This window comes from Eretmochelys imbricata, chromosome 1, assembly GCF_965152235.1.
Source record: "Eretmochelys imbricata isolate rEreImb1 chromosome 1, rEreImb1.hap1, whole genome shotgun sequence".
In the NCBI taxonomy this organism is placed as follows: Eukaryota; Metazoa; Chordata; order Testudines; family Cheloniidae; genus Eretmochelys; species Eretmochelys imbricata.
Genome location: NC_135572.1, coordinates 269,641,957 through 269,663,592, shown reverse-complemented (window position 1 = coordinate 269,663,592; position 21,636 = coordinate 269,641,957). Strand labels below are relative to the sequence as shown.

The 21,636-nt window shown below is 43.3% G+C and overlaps 1 protein-coding gene and 1 long non-coding RNA gene across 3 annotated transcripts in view; one reads left to right on the top strand and one right to left on the bottom strand.

Moving 5' to 3' along the window:
• Nucleotides 1-980: 980 nt before the first annotated feature.
• LOC144272768 (uncharacterized) lies at nucleotides 981-4,008 on the bottom strand. The gene is made up of 3 exons (XR_013347675.1): nucleotides 3,922-4,008; nucleotides 2,944-3,000; nucleotides 981-1,849 (listed from the first exon to the last, which is right to left on the bottom strand). It is a non-coding gene; the product is annotated as an uncharacterized LOC144272768 (long non-coding RNA).
• Nucleotides 4,004-21,636, top strand: part of TCF20 (transcription factor 20) — a 103,657-nt gene continuing 86,024 nt past the window's right edge. The window contains exon 1 of one of the 2 annotated variants that reach the window (XM_077831064.1): nucleotides 4,004-4,220. The gene's annotated coding sequence lies outside the window, so the exon portion shown is untranslated. The remainder of the gene's footprint in view (nucleotides 4,221-21,636) is intronic. The other variant, XM_077831071.1, reaches the window with a different exon arrangement.

Genomic DNA, 21,636 nt, shown 5'->3' with positions numbered 1-21,636 from the left:
TTATTGTAGTCCAATGGTTGTCATTCAGTGGATTCTGCAGAATCTAAGATTTCTTTCCTCTAAAGAAAAAGAATTGTAGCCCTCAGTTGTGAAGAAAAACTTTATACACATCAATCAAATGTAAATTGATGCATGGTTGTCTTCCTGAGTGTTCAGGCAACCTAAAATAATATCACTGAGGAGTGAACTGCCCCATTCAGCTCAATAGGATCGTTAACTCTGAAACCTAAAGATCACCATTTAGAAGTCAATGTTGTTAACTACTTACTTGCTGATTATTTTAGCAGAAACAACCTGCTGATATGATAAATGAGGCTTTGACACTTGTTATGAAATCTCTCATGGATGAGCAGCATAGTGTCAGTAGTTCTTGGACTTAGCATACCACGTCTAAAACTCAAAAGTACTTGCCATATCACCTTGGTAGCTTTAATTAGCATAATTACAACGGATACTTATTCTAATACTTTACTATAAACCAACCTAGTTATCACCAGTTGTACATACACTATGTCACCAGTTCTCAAACTATAGTACATCATCCCCAAATTTACTAAGCACATACTCTTTTTAAGCACAAAATGAATTTTATAAGAATAAGTAAATGTGTTGATTAGTTTGAGTTGCAAACGTTTAAAAATTACTCCTCCTTGTTTCTTTTGACGCATCTGGTAATGGCCATTGCTGGAGAGAGGAATTTCCATGTGGAATCAGACCAGTGGTCCCCTAGTGCAGTATCATATGTTCCTAATTATTTTTTTCAGTCTAACTTTTTTTGCATCTTTAACCAAGAAATTCCTGATTTTTTAGAAGATTATAGATTGTTTATATGTTCATAAATCAAAAATATGCACACCATACATACATTAATTTTTACAAGAAATCAGCCTAAATAGAAAGTTATCTTAAACATCATGGCCTATAAATAGCTTTGTATTTTATGTATTTTAATATCTATACAAAAAAAAAATCTATCCTCCACTCTAAACTCTCAATCCATTAATACCCCTCCCTCAAGATAACAGTCATGGTCTTCCATCTCCAACAGCTTTTTAGCATCCTCTGAAGGCCAACAAGATTTGGGCTATATCATACCAGGGAAAGGTAGGTTCCAAAGTGGAGGGTTCCTCATGGTGAACACACTGCCAGAAGCTGTATCACAGGAACTCCAGCTTGAGCACCTCAACTAACCAACCTTGTGGCAGTATCACTGGGAGAGAGGCATTTCTCATGGCATTTTTTTGCAAACCATTCAGGGGTTTATAGGTGAAGTCATTAAACTGTATCTAGAAACCAATAGGTAACTAATGCAGATCAGAGCACTGGTGTAATGTATTTTTGGAGAGATTCTGTTTCATAAGATGGCTCCTGCCTTCTGAACAAACTGCAGTTTCCAGGTAGTTCATGTAGAGAGCATTGCAGCAATTTAATCTGAGGGAGATAAGGCATCATAGATCACAGCAAAAGGTTTGCATCAGAAAGGAACAGTTGCATGCTCCTGACAAGTCAAAGATTGTGGGAGGAGACACCTTACCAGAAACTTTTGCTATATGATTAGGCATGGGAGAATAGATTTTTATTTTTTATATAATTTTGATGGATAATATCAGTTTGTATTTAAGCATTTCTTATTATTTTTTCCCCTATTTAAATTTTCACTGTTGCAGGAAATTTTGGGGGCGGGAGGCAGACAATTTTTAATGACAGTACATGTTGAGATTCAAAAAGTTAAAGATTTATAACTGTTAAATCACAAATTGTCAACATCACATGTCAAAACATACGAAGTAAATATCCTTAAATCCAACTCCAGTAAGTTCTCAAGCTGCATTTTTCTTACTTCACCTGCCTGGAAAAAATATTTCCATTAATAATAAAAATCTAATTCTTCCTACCATATACAGGGTGGTCTAACAGCAGCTGTGGATTCAGTAACACCCCCCAAATTGCTAAATTGAGTGACAAATGGTAGGCACTTATAATCAATAAAGTGGGGTAGATATATTTTCTGGTTGCCTCCCCCAATCTATTGCCACAACTTCAGTCTTACTTAGACTGCACTTCAGCCTGTCTCATCTAGGCCCCAGTCTCACCTATAATCACTTTTGACAGTGAATGCATTGTACAGTGTAATTTTGAAATTTTTACTGGCTGAGCTATAAGCAAGGGTCTACTTCCAGAGTAAGGCCTACAACAAGGGATGAGGGTCTTGTGAGCAGGGCTTGGGGAAACTTAACTGAAACCATCGTATTTGCTCTGTAAAACTCCTCCTAGAGAGATTTAAATGATCGAGTTTTCTCTGCTGAGTACTTAAAGATTGTCTACCTGACAGTACTTTGCATTTTCACATGAAAAGCTATGAGTGGCAGATGGAGGAAGCTAGAGTGTCTCAAAGCTTCCTTCACTGACATGCAAATTTCTAAAGGGAGAAGATGATTATCTGACAGGCTCTGCATCCGTGCTTCCCAGCTGGCCCTTCCACCAAGCTCCATGTTTCAGTCCCCTACACTAGTATTCTAATTTTTTGTACACTAGGAAATACCCACACAAAACCTTGAACTTACTGCTCAAGGTGGGGAAGTGCACTTAATCACCCTTAAATTAAAGATTTGTATGGGATATTACAAGAGCATTTAAAAATTGTTTATTTCAAATTGTTTCTGAAAATAGTATAGCACTTGTGAAAGTGAAGAGCTGATACTACAGGCTGAAGTCATGTATAAAGCGGATAGGCTTTATGTAAGTTTTCCCCCTTCGCTTTCAGGTCTAGTGGCGTACATTAGATCTGAATTACACCCTACCTGCTGCTTCCTGGGCTCTCTACAGCTGTACTACTGTACTGCAGTGTTGCTCTGCAGTACCTTGCTCCTTAAAAGAGCACTGTACTTTTGGCCAAAATTTAAGGGTTAATGTATAATACCCTCACTAGAAAATGTTACTGACCACTTTTGATTCCAATGAAAATGCACAGAAGTGAGTAGTCCAGCTTTCATGTTCCAGCTGAGTGAGGTACAAAAAGAGACCAAACAGCATCGATTAGATTCTAAAGTGACTCAGAAAAATCAGAGCTTTAAAAATTCCGTAGTAGTGTCACCTTTGCACAACTTACAAATGGAAAATTGAAGTTATTTTTGTCAGGTAAAGGGGCAGCAGCAGCAACATAGTTGAAGGGCCTAGACCTGGCCCCAGCCCAGCCTTACTGCATCCCCTTTTCATTGGGGGTTAGCGCTGGGAGCGGTGCTTAAGGAAGACTTTGCAGCAACCTCCAGTCCTGAGCTTTACTGCGGGCCTGTAAAGCAGGCCAGCACCAGTAAACGCTGCTTAAAAGGTCACTCTCACATGGTGCCCCAGCCTGTGCCCGGCCCCGGGAGCCCTGAGCGTTAGCAAAGTGGCAGAGCCTTGGGAAGGCAGGGACGGGGGAACTGCTTGCAGGGCGCTGAAATGGGACGGTCCGGGCTTGCTCCTAGCCCTCATTTCTCTGTGCGCGGGGCAGCCGCAGAGCCTTGCCCGGCACACCCCCGTTTCCCCCAGGAGCTCCCAGCGATTAGCGCCGCTGCTGCCGCCGCGCCACGTGCGTCTCGTTCTCTACCGAGCCACCTGCCCCCACCCAGGGCAGGGCTGGAGCCCTGGCTGGGCTGGGCTGGGCTGGACGTCCATTGGGGGCCGCTGCACGTAGCGTGAAAAGCACCAGCCGCCTCTGCCCCGGGGGCCACCGGGTGGTGGTGGTGGGGAAGCTGGAGAGAGGAGCCTGGCGCCGAGCTGCGCTACAGCCGCCGTTTGCTGGAGCCCCTCACCCGCGGGGAAGTGGCACCAGCTGCCCCGAGCCAGCGGTGCGCCCGCCGGGTACTGGGTGACGCGGCCCCTTTAAACAAGCGCGTGGGGGGGGGGGAGGTGGTTGCAGCCCCCACGCCCAGCACACACCTCGAGAGCGCGCGCGCACGCACGCACGCGCCGCCCTCCTCCTTGCCTCCCTGCCCGGGACCTGCCGCCGCCTCGCGCTGCTCCCGCTGGCGCGCGCTGTTCCACCACCTCCCCATTGGCTGGGCGGGGTCAGCTGACCCTGTGTTATTTCCTGTGTGTGAGGGGAGAATGGAGCGAGAAACCCCCGAACCGCCGCCGCCGCGGAGCCCCCCCCGGCCTGGAGCGGGGCCCCGCCGCCCGCGCCACTGAGAGACCCCGCCCCGCGCTCCCCCCTCCGCGCGGGGGAGGGAGGGTCGCAGGTAACGGATCCCCTAGTTGCTCCGAGGGGACCCTGCCCCGGGGGTGGGGGAGGGGGCGTGTGCGCGTGGGAGGGCGGTGGCGGGGCCCGGGGGGGGATGATTCACAGCGTGCGGCCCAGTGGCTGTTAGTAGGGCCCGCCCCGCTCCCCTTGGCTGACGATAAAAACCCGGTTACAAACAGGGGTGCCCAGGGACTCGGATTCGGGGCGGGTGACGAAGTAGGAGGGGGTAGGTTGAGGCGGGATGGGAGGAGATAGGAAGGTTCTTCTGGTCTCACCCTCTTCAGATTTAGTAGAATAGCTTCTTCGTTCAAAAGAGAAAATTGAAGTGTCCCACGCCTCTTTACCTTCTGACCCCCAATAATTATTTGTTTTAAGACTAGTGAAGTTTGAAGTGGGGGTGAATGTGGTGTTGTGCTAGGGGGTGTGTGTGTTAATGATTAAAAAAGAGAGAGAGATGCACACTATATGCAAAGCAGAGGAGATGGGGTGACTGTATTATGAATACATTAAGCATGTAGTTAGCAGCACCTTGTTGCCTTCTGGATGGGCAGTCTAGAACCGATCACTCACAAGGTCTCATCAAAACAATGGGACTGGGCTTCTCTGAGGAATGAAGAGCATACTTCCTGAGTGTGTTGATGCCTCTCCTTTTAGCTAGAAGTTGTATTTACAGTGGTGCGCCTGCCGGGTACTGCGTGGTGTGGCCCCTTTAAACAAGCGTGTGGTGGGGAAGGAGGTGGCTGCAGCCCCCATGCCCAGCACACACCTTCTGTGATCTCTTGTCACAGAAAGTGCCTTATTCTCTACCCACCATGGGAAAGAGAAAGTTATAATGTATTAAATATGCAAGGGATAAGATAGGTGAAGATATCTTTTATTGGACCAACTTTGTTAGTGGAAGTTACAAGGTTTTGAGCTACACCAAGCTCTTTCTTAGGTGTGGGGAAGATCTGCTTCCTTTCCCAGACCTTAAGAAGACCTTTGTGTAGCTCAAAACCATGTAGCTTCCATCAACAAAGTTGGTCCAATAAAAGATATTTCATCACCAACCAACATTGTCTTTTTCATATCCTGGGACCAACGTTGCTACAACACTGCAAACGTTAACTGTGCAAGTTAGGTAGGTAGATTGTATTGGGATTCTGTTATTAAAAGGGTGCAGTGTGAATCAACAAGTGATCCATTGTGGCAGAGTCAGGGGAAACTTTTCATCCAGGCAGCTTTCCCCCATGCCTTCATGGTTGTTCTCTATCCTTTTCCATACTCAGCACAACACTGGTGTCATGCCACGTTTGAGTGTAAATTGGCCCACAGGCACTGGCTTCCTTCCGGGGGGAGGGATAGCTCAGTGGTTTGAGCATTGGCTTGCTAAACCCAGGGTTGTGAGTTCAATCTTTGAGAGGGATCTGGGGCAAAAATTAGGGATTGGTCCTGCTTTGAGCAGGGGGTTGGACTAGATGACCTCCTGAGGTCCCTTCCAACCCTGATATTCTATGATTCCTATAGGCCCCGGGGGATGCTTAACCCCCTGCTCTGCCACAGGCCCAGCCCCCTTCCCTCAAGCTCCCACCCTGCCACTTCCCAGCCCTGCTCAGTCCCTTCCCCAAGCGCACCCTGTCCCTCTCCTCCCCCTCCCTTCCAGTGCCTCCCGCATGCTGTGGAACAGCTGTTCTGCAACATGCAGGAGGCACTGGAAGGGAGGGGGAGGAGTTGATCAGTGGGACTGGTGGGAGACTCTAGCAGGGAGCTTCGCTGCCTGTCGGTGCTAAGCACCCTGTAACATTTTTTTTTTCTGTGGGTGCTCCAGGGCTGGAGCACCCACGGAGTCAGTGCCTATGAACTGGCCTCATCTTTAGCCCTCAACATGACAACCCTTCCAGTATGATGGGGGCGGGAGGGCAGTTTGACTAGGCCACACCCTTGCTCTTTTTCTGATGTGTCGTTACTTGCTCTTTTATTTAAAAAGAGGTTGGGGGCTTAGAGATTTGGGAATGGTATGCTCATATCCTTAGCAATTGAAACGTTACAATCTGCTGACTCATCAGTGGATAACTGTAATGAATTATTTCAGAGTAGCAGCCGTGTTAGTCTGTATCCTCAAAAAGAAAAGGAGGACTTGTGGCACCTTAAAGACTCAACAAGTGAAAAATGTGTTAGTCTCTAAGGTGCCACAAGTCCTCCTTTTCTTTTTGTAATGAATTAGTGGTTCTTAGTACATTTCCTAGTGGGCAGGTGCCCACACCGCAGTCAGATCTTTTGGCCAGTCTCGGTCAAGACTGAGTGGGATAATGGAGGCTGAACTCCTTTCAAGTTCGGGTTCTGATGCATCATCTGGGCCTTGTGTGAGAGAAGCTGTTTTCTTTTGGGGACTTTCAATATGGCACCTTTCACCATCACAGGTTTTTGGGGTTTTTTTTAAAGAGTGGTTTTGAATTTTTCCGTTTATTAAAAAGCTTATTGCACCTACCTTTTTTTTGGTTGAAGAGTTCTCTGAACCCAGCACCTTAAATGGGTTTTCATATTTTTCTAACACAACTTGGATTATATGTATCTGTATTTTTGTCTGCTGTATCTTCTCAGTAAGGTCACTTGACATGACAAAAGAGGGGCAGTGACAGCCCTGTTGCTCTGTAGAAGGGACTGTGATGAGAAGAGGGTGTTTAGCTGGCAGGCTAGTCATATATTCCTTGATTGATAAACTTTTGTTAATGGTCTGAGGAAAGCAGAATAGCATTCAACCATTTCAGTAAACTCCAGGCCTTCAGAAAATGGATCACTTGTTTACCCATGGCAATGATTTGCAAATCTGATGTTACTTCTGAATAGTATTATGATACCATCGCTTAGATCAGAGTGTGTGACTCGCAGCTGTATAATCCCAGTAGGTGAGGATGACGTTTGGGTGCCAGCACTCTTCCATGTGATCTTGGAGAATCTGGTAGCCTTGTGTACCTGCTGTACTCTCAGACTCAGGTATCTGTGAGAAACCTTTGGATATTCTGACAAGTTAGGTTCTTCCCAACTGGCTGCTTATACATCCTGATAGTGCCCCATTGCATTTATTTCTCTGGTAGAAAAAGTTAAGTTTCTGTTTGACAAAATGTAAATTTGGACTTTGATCTTTAAATCAGGTTCCAGGGGCTTTAGGAATGATGGGACCTTTGTTTGTGCTAAAACCTGCCCTTAAATGAACCTTTATGGTCCCTGGGCAGATTATAAAGGAAAGTCCCCAATGCGAAGAGACCAGTCCCCCTGCAATGGAGCATCTGAAGAGAGATTCTTTTTAAGGTGACCTAAAAACCAGAAAAGTAATTAGGTTTGTGCTTTTCTTGGTGCTTTGATACATAAAGAAAGCCTGCAGGGTGTTTGTAAGCAGGGTTTAAAATAAATTTTAGCTAAGGATTATTAGTAATGTCAAGTTTTACCTCTGATGGTGTACTCATTGGAGGTCTTATGTGTGTGGGGAGCTGTCTCAGCCCTTCATTGGCTAGGTGAAGATGTCCTTACACAACTTTTCTTCCAGCTCTTTGAAAGAATGTTCAGGTTTGTTTAATCTATTTAAAAGTAACATCATCGGTTAATTCAATTTCACTCATGATGTCTTGGTTCTGTTAGTTCTCCAGATATCTATAGTCTTCAAGAAAAACAGGGATGGGTAAGACCTGTTTTTTTTCCCTAAAGCAGAAACAAATCCTTTCATGTGTCCTTTCATGCCTTTATACATTATTAAAAAGAAAAGCAGTACATGGTCCTATTATTTTTTTCCTTCGCAGGTCATCTTTAACTAAAGCCCTTGCAGAACTAAATGACAATGGGTGCTCTTCTTGGAGGGCCACTTCGTAGAATTTGTACTACACAATTCCTGTTGCTCCTGTTGCAGCTTGAAAGTTACTATCTGAAATGAGGGTATAATATGTAATCGCCTCAAAGGGTTTCATACTGCTTGCTTGATTTCCCTATAATGTGAGACTGTTGGGTTGGGTATATCTAGGCATTTATAGCTGGCTCATGCATACCTCTAGGGTGGCTTTTTAATTAGAATGTATATTTTAGAAAAAATCTTTAAACTAGTTCAAGTAAACTTGATGCTTATGAAAGGCACTGCACTAAGAGTTTGAGCATGAAAGCTTTTAGGTAAACAAAACAACCCTGGCTTTCCACCACCATCACCTAACAGAGTCGGCAGTGCTAGTTTCTCCAGCACCATTGTGCTTCTGACCTGATCATGAGAGGATTTATTTTTATGCTGTTTAGTCCTATGTTTGGCCTTTTCTAACACTGAAATGTTAGGGGCCATGCAAGGATCTAAGTAGACTGCTGACTACTGCCAGTTGCAGTAGTGGCTTTTGTGATGTAGACTTTATCCACAAGTAGTTACTGAATTGAAATCAACCATCTCTTCTCATTCAAGTCGTCAAGCTGTCATCAATGGCAGTATTTTAATCACAATTATTCCATGTTGGATTTAAGTCTTTTTGAAAATTTTGCTGTTTTAGATGTGGACTTTTTTGTAATACTTTGGTAAATATGGCTTAAAACGATCTAAAATATTTTAGAACGGTTTTGTTTTGATATCCCTTTTCAAGAGAACTTTTATATAATGATTTTATGAAGTAAAGAGTTAATTATATGGGGAGCTAAGCAGAATCTAAACCATGGGCTGTGTACATATCCCTCTTAAACAGTGTTGCTACTGTGAAGAACGAGCACAACATTCCCTACTTTTGACATCTTGAATGGCTGTGTACAACTTAGCTGACTTTTCTCAACCCTAAACTGCAGTACCCCTTGCTCTCCTAGTCCTGGGTTCCCTCGCAGCTCTCCTGTTGGACCACAGTCTTGACCTATAGTATCCTGCGTTGTTCTGGTCCTAAACTTCCATGGACAATTTGCCAGTACATCTCCATGCTAGTTTGCAGAGCCTGGCTGTTCCACTCCTTGCTCTCTTGAGCTGATCCTGTCAATTATATTAATTTGCTGTGGTTTTGTAACATCCAGGGTTGGGTACTAAGTTGAAACTTGCCAAGTTGCTATGAGTGATCTAAACACTAACCCAATATGTACTTGGAACATGGACTCAGTGAATCTTTCAAGAATTTCCCCCCCTGCACTAGAAAAAATAGAGGAGTGCTGCAGAGACAGTATGCTGAACTCTGAGGGTGCAGTGTTCCTTGTGTCTGCTTGGTGAGTGTAGGTATAGAAAGAAAGTAGAAAGGCTTGTGGTCTCAGAACTTTTTCCAGGAAGAATAGTGTCTGCAATTCAGGCTTTAGAGTTGGGTGGTGCTTATTGGGGATGTGTGGGAGAGTGGATGGAATGTGAACAATTTATTATTAATCTAAATCTAGAAATACTTTAGCATGAGAGCATTCATTACATTACCGTATCATGTTATGTAGTCTTGTCTTGGCATAGTTGCAAATGCATTGTTTTCTATGTAAGCTGACTTTCTTCTCGTTTTCCTCTTTCTGTGTAGTGTGTTTTTACAGTTACCAAAATAACTTAAAAAATCAGTGTAAATAAAGCCATGAAGACTTAAGGCTGAGGCTGACCACTCATCCTAAATTCATTCTGTTTTTCTTGAATGGGGCAAAAATTGTTTGATTCTATGGGGGGAAAAATAACACTGCCCATCTTAACTTGCTCTCCCTCAAACCAGAGTAAGAAATGCTAGAGGCACTGGCAAGCACCTGCTTATGAGATAGTTTAATGGCAGTGAATATGGGACACTTTCCCTTCACTTTTGTTCCACTAGGTTAGTGGGGAGGGTGAGGAAAGAGTTGAAAGGTTCTTCTTCTCCCTAAGGGCTTTGTTTGAAATCTGTTGAGACTCAATCTGTCCTAGAATAGTTGTTCCATTTGAAAAACCCTGATATTTTACTTGGCTGTGTTTCAAATATAGCAAGTGGAAAGAAACAAGTAAGGTGACTCTTCCTCTCTCCATTCTGTCCACATGGTGTGTGTGTGTGTATGTATATCTATCTGTCTATCTATCATAATGTCACACACAAATGGAATACATGATTACTTGATGTAAGGGTTTTATCATCCTGGATTAAGGTGTCACATTACTGCTGTGTGTCAAATCCACTGTACAGGCCCTCAGGATGAGTGTCAATAATAGGTATGTACAACGCCAGAATGTACTCTTTTCTGCAACTGCTTTCCCTTTCTCTCTCATCCCCTATATTTTTTTTTCTTCTCCCACTTCCCCACACAAAATAATTTTCATTACTCTCCAGATTCTCCTCACTGCTTTGACTGTGGGTAGGGATTATTTTACCCCTCCTTTTTTTAGCATCCTGGCTCCTGCAGTTTTGGAGTAGGTGTGGTGGCTGTGCCCTTCTGCTCCTTCCTCCACCTTTTTTTTTTGAGGGGGTCCCCCTAATCACTAACTTCAGGGCTTCCTCTGCTCACACATTCTAAGCCACAGAAAGAAATTGACATGATTCTTGTCAGTTTCATTTAGAAACCTGTGGACAGCTATGAAACTGACAAGAATCTGCTCAGTCTTACTCTGCTGCACTTTGGGCTTGCAAGCTCCAATTTTGTTTTGTTGGCCTTGCTGAGGAAGCAAAACTTATTTTTTTTTGGTAGGGGAGGGTTGGCTGGAAAAGCAAAGATGTATAACATGAATAGGTGTAGGTTTCCAACACTAAAATAGTGAAGAGATTAACTAGAAGCTCCTCCGAGCAGGAATATGAGGCCTAATTGAAAGCCTATTTAAGTCAGTGAAAAGGTACCTATTGACTTAAGTGGACATTGAATCAGGCTCGCAGAGAGCAGGCAGGGAGAAGCAGCTCACCCTCATAGACTTATAGATATTAAGGTCAGAAGGGACAATTATGATCATCTAGTCTGACCTCCTGCACAATGCAGGCCACCGAATCTCACCCACCCACTCCTGCAATAGACCTATCACCTATGTCTGAGCTATTGAAGACCTCAAATCATGGTTTAAAGACTTCAAGATGCAGAGAATCCTCCAGCAAGTGACCCATGTCCCATGCTGCAGAGGAAGGTGAAAAACCCCCAGGGCCTCTGCCAATCTACCCTAGAGGAAAATTCCTTCCTGACCCCAAATATGGTGATCAGCTGAACCCTGAGCATGTGGGCAAGATTCACCAGCCAGATACCCAGGAAAGAATTCTCTGGAGGAACTCAGATCCCACCCTGTCATAAATATAAAGGGAAGGCTAACCACTTTTAAATCCCTCCTGGCCAGAGGAAAAAACCCTTTCACCAGTAAAGGGTTAAGAAGCTAAAGATAACCTCGCTGGCACCTGACCAAAATGACCAATGAGGAGACAAGATACTTTCAAAGCTGCAGGGGGGAAGGGGAACAAAGGGTTCTCTCTGTCTGTGTTGTTGTTTTTTTGCCCGGACCAGAGCAAGAATGCAGGTCAGAACTCCTGTAAAGGGCTAATAAGCAGTTTAGTTAGATATGCGTTAGATTCTGTTTTGTTTAAATGGCTGATAAAATAAGTTGTGCTGAATGGAATGTATATTCCTAGTTTTGTGTCTTTTTTGTAACTTAAGGTTTTGCCTAGAGGGATTCTCTACGTTTTGAAACTGATTACCCTGTAAGGTATTTACCATCCTGATTTTACAGAAGTGATTCTTTTACTTCAATTAAAATTCTTCTTTTAAGAATCTGATTGCTTTTTCATTGTTCTTAAGATCCAAGGGTTTGGGTCTATGTTCACCTATGCAAATTGGTGAGGATTTTTATCAAACCTTCCCCAGGAAAGGGGTTATAGGGTTTGGGAAGATTTTTGGGGGAAAGACGTTTCCAAGTGGGCTCTTTCCCTGTTATATATTTGTTAGACGCTTGGTGGTGGCAGCAATAAAGTCCAAAGGCAAAAGGTAAAATAGTTTGTACCTTGGGGAAGTTTTAACCTAAGCTGGTAAAAATAAGCTTAGGGGGTTTTTCATGCAGGTCCCCACATCTGTACCTTAGAGTTCAGAGTGGGGAAGGAACCTTGACACACCCCATCTGACATTCCATCTCAGGCCATTGGGCCTATTTACCATGAATAGTTAAAGATCAGTTAATTGCCAAAATCATGTTATCCCATCATACCATCTCCTCCATAAACTTATTGAGTTTAATCTTGAAGCCAGATAGGTCTTTTGCCCCCACTGCTTCCCTTGGAAGGCTATTCCAGAATTTCACTCCTCTGAAGGTTAGAAACCTTTGTCTAATTTCAAGTCTAAACTTCCCTATGGCCAGTTTATGTCCATTTGTTCTTGTGTCCACATTGGTACTGAGCTTAAATAATTCCTCTCCCTCTCCGATATTTATCCCTCTGATATATTTATAGAGAGCAATCATATTTCCCCATAGCCTTCTTTTGATTAGGCTAAACAAGCCAAGCTCCTTGAGTCTCCTTTCATAAGACAGGTTTTCCATTCCTCCAATCATCCTAGTAGCCCTTCTCTGTACCAGTTCCAGTTTGAATTCATCCTTCTTAAACATAGGAGACCAGAACTGCACACAGTATTCCAGGTGAGGTCTCACCAGTGCCTTGTATAATGGGACTAACACCTCCTTATCCCTACTGGAAATACCTACCCTTTCTGCAGCTCAGTGAGAGAGGAGGATCTGGAAGCTCTTAAGCTATGGCTATGCTAGTGAGCATACAGCGGCGCAGCTGCATGGATGTCGCTGTGCTGCTGTAAATTCTCTTGTGTAGCCGTTCTAAGCTGACTGGAGAGAGATCTCCTGTTGACTTAATTAACCTACCCTCAGCGAGTGGCGGTAGCTACGTCGGCAGAAGAAGCTCTACTGACGACCTAGTACTGTCCACACCGGTGCTTAGGTCAGTGCAATTTAGGTCACTTGGTGGCTTATTCACACCTCTGAGCAACATTAGTTATATCGACAAGTGGTAGTGTATACATACCCCTAGTCAGAAAGGAGGAATTGGGAAATTAATTATCTTGCTTACACACAAGGAATATTTCTGCTAACCAAGAGGCTTTGTTAGGGCTTGTCTACACATAGTTATTCCCAATTCCATGGATGGGCACTTTTATTCCAGAATTAGAGTCCACACATGGAGTTGATTAGGAATAGCTCTATATGTAGACCAGCCTTAGTTAAGGACTGCTTATTTTTGTTTTTATCTTCTTGCCACTACCTCTCACTTGAATTTAGGCTTCTAGATAAGAGATTGAAGTGCATGACGTCCATGGTAGCATTCTCTGAAATGCTTCCCCTTCCACGTGCAGGGTCAGTTAGACAGAACTGCAGGGTATCAATGCATGGATGAGACGATGGTGTAGGGAGGAGGGGTTTAGGTTTATTAGGCACTGGGGAACTGTTTGGGAAAGAAGGACCCTATACAGACAGGATGGGCTCCACCAAAACCAAAACAGAACCAGATTGCTGGGATGTAAAATTAAAAGGGTCATAGAGGAGTTTTTAAGCTAAGGGCTGTGGGAAAGCCAACAGATGAAGAGGAGTGCACAGTTTGGACAGACATGTTCTTTAGGGGAGGCTTTATTAAAGGGGATATGTGACATTCCCCTGGTGTTATCTGGACCGTTGGTCTGCTAAGTCACTCCAATCCTTGACCCTGGGAGCCAGCCTTACCATGCTCTGCTGTGAGAACCCCCACTCCCGGGCTGTTCACCTACAGCCTCTGGCATGTAAGCTGGTCCCAGCTACGTGAGTGAGCACTTTTGTCCAGCAACTGCTTGGATTGTGCAACTGAATGACACTAGCCGATATCTCCGGTCTCAGACACAACCCTAGGAACCTCTGTCTTGCAGTGTCCAGTTATGTCCGCTGGATGCTGCAAGCTTGTATGAGTTCATCAATTTAACAAAGAAATTGGTATGTACCAGGCTTGTTATCCCAAGAGGAGTCTCTGACCTGCTTCAAATCAAATGCGCTGCTTCAGGTAGAATAAACAAACAAATTTATTAACCACAAAACATTGACTTACAATCACTTAAAATCTAAGCACAAGAAGTCAGATTTGGTCAAATGAAATAAAAGCAGAATGCATTCTAAGCTGATCTTAACGCTTTCAGTGCCCTTACAAACTTAGATGCTTCTCACCACAGGCTGGCTGGTTACTTTTTAGTCAGGCTCTCCCCTTTGATCAGTGCTTCAGTCACTTGGTGGCGGTGTCTGTAGATGGAGGCGGAAGAGACAAAGAGCATGGCAAACATCTCTCCCTTTTATCGTGTCCTTTCTTCCCCTTGGCTTTTTGTCCTCCCCACCCCCCATTTCAGAGTCAGGAGAGCATTACCTCATCATAGTCCCAAACTGACCAACGGGATGGGGGTGACTCACTTGAGAGTCCAACATATCTTTTGTTGCTGCCTAGGCCAGTGTCCTTTGTTCCTGTGAGGCTGGGCTGGGTTTGTGCCATATGTGCCCTGATGAGGTGTGAACTGCCCCTCTGCTTCTGGAGAGTTTTGCCTGGGCTTGTTTTAGGCTATGAGGGCACATTTTCAGTCTCATAACTATATGCATGAAATTACAACCTATAACATTACTATAATAACAATGCTCAGTGCATCATGAGCCTTCCAAAGACACCTGACATGACAAACTTTGCATTGGATACCACACAATCATATTGTAAGGATGCACATGGGGGTGCAGGGTGTTCGCCTGAGAGAGAGTGTCACAGGATACTGTATATCCTACTAAAGAGGAAAGGAGAGAAGTTAGTAAAACACACATAGGAATGGAAAAGAAACCGATGAAAGAGTTCCATTCAATTATATCACATAATGGTAGACAATTAAAAAATGACAAATTTTGTAAGTGTTTGTATACAAATGCTAGAAGTCTAAATACCAAGATAGGTCAACTTGAGTGCCTGATATTAAAAGAGGATCTTGATATAATAGGCATTGCAGAAACTTGGTGGAATGATAATCAATGGGACATGGTAATACTGAGGCATAAAATATATAGGAATGACAGAGTAGGTTGTGCTAATGAGGGAATGATGCTATATGTGAAGAAGGCATAGTAAAAATCTTAAATAAATCAAACAGTACCATAGAGTCTCAATGGCTAGAAACTACATGCATGAATAATAAGAGTACAGCACTAGGAATATACTGCTGACCACCGGACTAGGATAAGGATGATTGTAAAATGCTCAGGGAGATTAGAGAGGCTACAAAAACAGAAAACCAAATAATAATGGGGAATTTCAACTATACCTGTGTTGACCAGGAACCTGTCCCCTCAGGATGGATGCAGGGATAAAATTTCTAGACACCATTAATGACCCTTCTTGGGGCAGCTAATCCTGGCACCCACAATGGGAGAGGCAGTTCTTGGTTTAGTCTGAAGTTGTGCATGGGATATGGTATAAGAGGTGACTATAGCTGAACCATAATGTATTTAACATTCTTGTAGGGGGAAAAATACCAATGAAACCCACCACAGTAGTATTTAACTTAAAAAAAGAACTAAACAAAAGTGAGGAAGCTATGGAAATTAGAAGGAACAGTCACAAGTGACATGCCTGCAAGCTGTATGGAAACGTTTTAAAAACACCTTAATAGAGGCTCAAACTAAATGTGTAGCCCAAATTAAAAAACATATTAAGAGGTCCAAAAAATGCCACCATGGCTAAACAACAGAGTAAAAGAAAACATTAGAGGCAAAAAGTCATCTTTTAAAAATTGGAAGTCAGACTCTACTGAGGAAAATGGAAAGGAACATAAACTCTGGCAAGTCAAGTGTAAAGCTATAATTAGGCAGGCCAAAAAAGACTTTGAAGACCAACAAACAAGACACACCAACAAACAAGACACACAGACTAACAGCTAAACTTTTTCTTAGTACATCAGAAGCAGGAAGCCTGCCAAACAATTACTGGGTCCACTGGACGATCAAGGCACAAAGGAGCACTCAAGGAAGACAAGGCCATTGCGGAGAAGCTACATTAACTTTTTGCATTGGTCTTCACTGCAGTGGATGTGAGGGAGATTCCCACACCTGAGCCATTTGTTTAGATGACAGAGCTGAGTAACTTTTTCTGATTGAGGTGTCAGTAGGGAAAGTTTTGACAAGTTTTAACAAATCGATAAATTAAACAGTATGTAGTCACCAGCACCAGATGGTATTCACCTAAAAGTTCTGAAGGAACTCTGGTACGAAACTGCAGAACTACTAACTGTGGTATGTAACCTATTGCTTAATTCAGCTTTTGTATCAGATGACTGGAGGATAACTAATGTGATGCCAATTTATTTAAAAGGTTCCTGAGGCCATACTGGCAATCACAGGCCCATAAGCCTAACTTCAGTACCAGGCAAATTGGTTGAAACTGTAGTAAAGAGCAGAATTACAGGAAACATAAATGAACACAATTTGTTGGGGAAGAATCAACATGGCTTTTGTAAGTGAAAATCATGCCTCACTAATCTATTAGAATTGTTTGAGGCAGTCAACAAACATGTGGACGAGGGTGATCCAGTGGAGATAGTACACTTAATCTTTCAGAAAGCCCTTGAGATGGTCTCTCACTAAAGGCTCTTAGGCAAGCTAAGCAATCATGGAATAAGAGTGAAGGTTCTCTCATGGATCAGTAGCTGGTTAAAAGTCAGGAAACAAAGGGGAGGAATAAATAGTTTTCACAATGGAGAGGTAAATAGTCGGGTTTCACAGGGATCTGCACTGGAACTAGTGCTGTTCAACATAGTCATAAATTATCTGGAAAAAGGGGTAATCCAGCGAGGTGGCAAATTTTGCCGACAATGCAAAATGGCTCAAGATAGTTAAGTCCAAAGCAGACTAAAGAGTTACAAAGGGATCTCACAAAACTGGGTGACTGGGCAACAAAATGGTAGATGAAATTCAGTGTTGATAAATGCAAAGTAATGCACACTGGTAAACATCCCAACTATACATACAAAATGATGGGGTTTAAATTAGCTATTTCCACCCAAGAAAAAGATCTTGGAGTCATTGTGGATGGTTCTCTGAAAACATCTGCTCAGTGTGCAGCAGCAGTCAAAAAAGCTAACAGAATTTTAGGAACCAGTAGGAAAGGGATAGGTAATAAGACAGCAAATATCATAACACCCTTATATATATTCATGGTATGCCCACACCTTGAATACTGCATGCAATTCTGGTCACCCCATTTCAAAAAAGTGTATTAGAAATGGAAAAGGTACAGTGAAAGGCAACAAAACTTATTGGGGGGTATGGAACAGCTTCCATATGAGGAGAGATTAAAAAGACAGGGACTTGTCAGTTTGGAAAAGAGTCAGCTATGGGGTGTCTATAGTAGAGATCTATAAAATCATGAATGGTGTGGAGAAATTGAATAAGGAAGTGTTATTTACCCTTTCACATAACACAAGAACCTGGGGTCACCCAAAGACTTAATAGGCAGCTGATTTAAAACATATCAAATGAAGTACTACTTCACACAATGCCCAGTCAATCTGTGGAATTCATTGCCAGGGGATATTGTGAAGGCCAAAAGTATAACTGGATTCAAAAAAGAATTAGATAAATTCATGGAGGATAGGTCCATCAATGGCTTATTAGTCAAGATGGTCAGGGATGCAACTCCATGCGCTGGGTGTCCTAAACCTCTAACTGCCAGAAGCTGGTAGTGGATGATGGGATGGATCACTCAATAATTGCACTGTAATGTTCGTTCCCTCTAATGCATCTGACATAGGCCACTTCTGTTCTTGTGTTGAGGCAAGGTAGTTAGTTTATCAATTTTTCCTTGATGCCTGGGGCTGTATAAGGAAGTGGGGAGAAGCACTGCTGCCTCTTCATGTTCCCTGTTCTAACAAGCCCCTAGGATCTTCCACTGTGCCTACATCACTGGTTCTCAAACTTTTCTCTGCTGTAGCCCGCCTGGAGCTCCAGGGGCTCTTCACTCCACCTTCTGGCCGGTGACTGCAGGAGGATAGGGCAGGGGCAGGGGGGCCAACAGCTTGCGCTTTCAGGAGGGGATGGGAGAAGAGAGGGAGTTCGAGTTCTGATTGGTTGCTCCTTCCATGGAGAAGGTGGGCCAGTGAGGCTGACAGCCAATCAGAAGGTGGCTTCCCCCATTTTAGTTTTTAAAAAAATTCTGTGGCACACCTGTTGGGCCTGGTGGGGCACCAGTTGGAAAACACTGCCCTACCTCGTAATGAGGGTATGATGATATACTCCTTATCCATGCTCTTCATATTTTCTTTTTGGACTGGGCTGAAAAAAGCCCTGGTCCTCACGAATGGTCCCTCTATTTTTTTTCCAATGTATGGAATGAATGACTCTCAGAGCTAAAGTCTAAAACCTGTGGACCTGACTTTCAGAGGTCAGCTCTTGTTGATTTCACGTGAAGTCCTAAGTATCTGGCACTTCTGAAAATCATGCCCAATGAGCACAGTCTCTCCCATTCTTATTTCCTTTCCACTTACTTACCAATTTATCATTCCTCTCCATTGACTGAGGCTTGGAATACACTTACAACTAATATTGGGGTAGCTGTGTTGGTCAGGGATATGAAAAATCCACATCCCTGACTTGCATAGCTATGCCGACAGAACCCCCAGTGTAGATGCGGCTTTGCAAACAGAAGAGTGCTGCTTTCAGAATAGCTAATGTTTTTTCGTGAGGTGGTATTGCTACACTGACAGAAAAAAGGCTTCTATCCATGTACACTCATCTATACTAGGGGGCTGTGCTGATGTAGGGTTTATGGTGTGGACATATCTTGTCTCATTCTTTCTCCTCTTGTTTTTCATACCTCTGATTATTACCTCCCTTCTACCACTCACTCTTTCACTGTCTTCATTGACAGATCTTCTGTCTGAGTGAGAGAAGATGAGCATACTGCTCATGGGAAACCTGCGGCATGAGTTTGGGATGGTCAAATTACTTTGGTCTCTCCTTGTACATTGGACCAGGGTAAAGAAACCTCTGTGCAGGGGTGGGTGTGTTTTTAAAGTGGGCAGGATACAGTATTTTGTTTCTTAGTGCCCTTGTTTTTTTCCCCCTCATTCCTGTTACCTAAAGCCACAGCCTGGCTTAAACTATTATGGAGCTTCTTTTGGGTGTAAGTTGTGCAGTATTTAAAATGTGTATACACAGACCTGCTCTAGCTTCTGATTGAGCAGTGGACTTAGACAGTGGAGTTGGATAGGAAGCCAGAAGAAGGACGGCATGTGCGGGAGCACAGAGAACTGGAGGATGCATGTGGAAAGCAGGGGTGCAGAGGGGAAAAAACTGAGGGAAACATGGCTGGCAGAGAAAGATGGAGTCTTTTTTATTAATGTTTAAAATATTTTAAACATTTAAGTTTTGAGATGAAACTTTTAATCAGTTCACCTGGACCCTCATCTGCAATATTATGTCACACTACCACAGTTGCACTCTATTCTCACATTTCACAGTATCAAAATTCTTCAAGAGCCTTCTTCACACCCTCCAGTCAGAGACCCAAATCTCATGGGACCTCAGTGTCCTTCTCAAGCCTCTTCTAAATTGTTGTCTGAGTGCTCAATATATTACTTTACCATCGGATCAGAATGGAGGGTCACTTCACTCCAAGCTCTTCTGGGTGGACTGCCTTATACATATTTTCACTGGGACAAAGTAGTGATGAAACCACACCTCAAATTCCACCCTAAGGTGGTCTCAGAATTTCACCTGAACCAATCTATTACCCTGATGGTATTCATCTCAAAGGGACACTCAGTGTTTGGAGAAGACAAGCTCCATACTCTGGAGGTTTCCAGAGCCTTCTTTAGGCCTGTTGAGATAATAGAGTTTTTTAGGCTCTCTTCCCACCTCTTTGTGGCCATATTAGGCACATTAAAAGGTCAAATTATCTCATTGCAGAGAATCTCTTGCTGTGTGGAAATATAGTGGATTACCGCTATCAGCTGGCTGTTGAGCCTCTCCCTCAGAATGTCAAGGCACACTTCCCCAGGGCATAGGCCTAATCTTCTGCCTGCTTCAGAAATGTGCCAGTCTTTAAAATATGCAAAGCAGTTACATGAAGCAACCTGCTAACTATGCACTTGACAGGGTAGCCAGGATAGATGCAAAGTTCAGGAGAGCGGTAGTTCAATCGGTTTGATATAGCTATAACTCTTAACTCCTAACATCCAGGGAGGATATTGCTTGCCAGTCATCTACAGCGGGATCCACACTGACTCCTAAGAACAGAGAACAGTTTACTTTCTGGTAAACTGGTTCTTTGAGATGGTGTCATTAGTGTGAATCCCACAAGCTACCCTATATTTCTGCTTTTTGGAGGTCTTAGCAATATGGACTTTTGAGTTGTGAGGGAACTGAGACTGGTTGATTTACACACTTTCTTTTAATAAAGTAGCAGTGACCATCATACTTTAAAGATTAGTGTAGATAATTTTCAGTCAACCAATTGGGTGGACCACCATAAACTTGACTATGGACCACTAGTAGTCTTCATCTCGTGGGTTGAGAGCCACTGACAACTAATGTAGTTACTGGTATAACTTTGCAAAATCTACATAGCTTACATAAACCTACAATCAATAGACATATTACAGGTCAATCGTTGCAGTTAATATACTTTTTTCCCTCCAACATATGACTGTCTGAGAACTGATAGAATTCTGTCCCTAATGTACCCTTGTACTCAGTTCCTTTTATTGCATTTAATATGCAAAATCAACAGTATACATTGAACAATACACTTCCTGTGCAGAATAAAACAAGGGGGCAAATCTAAGGTTGGGTGTAATTTGCTCAGGGTGACAGTGAGTAATACCCACCTGCAGAAGTGAAGAAACAGATTGATAGAGCCAGAAGAGTTCCCAGAAGTCACCTATTACAGGAGAGGCCTAACAAAGAAAATAACAGAACGCCACTAGCCGTCACCTTCAGCCCCCAACTAAAACCCCTCCAACGCATTATTAAGGATCTACAACCTATCCTGAAGGATGACTCAATACTCTCACAAATCTTGGGAGACAGGCCAGTCCTTGCCTACAGACAGCCCCCCAACCTGAAGCAAATACTCACCAGCAACCACATAACAGAACCACTAACCCAGGAACCTATCCTTGCAACAAAGCCCGTTGCCAACTGTGCCCACATATCTATTCAGGGGACACCATCACAGGGCCTAATAACATCAGCCACACTATCAGAGGCTCGTTCACCTGCACATCCACCAATGTGATATATGCCATCATGTGCCAGCAGTGCCCCTCTGCCATGTACGTTGGTCAAACTGGACAGTCTCTACATAAAAGAGTAAATGGACACAAATCAGATGTCAAGAATTATAACATTCATAAACCAGGCAGAGAACACTTCAATCTCTCTGGTCACACGATTACAGACATGAAAGTTGCGATATTACAACAAAAAAACTTCAAATCCAGACTCCAGCGAGAGACTGCTGAATTGGAATTCATTTGCAAATTGGATACAA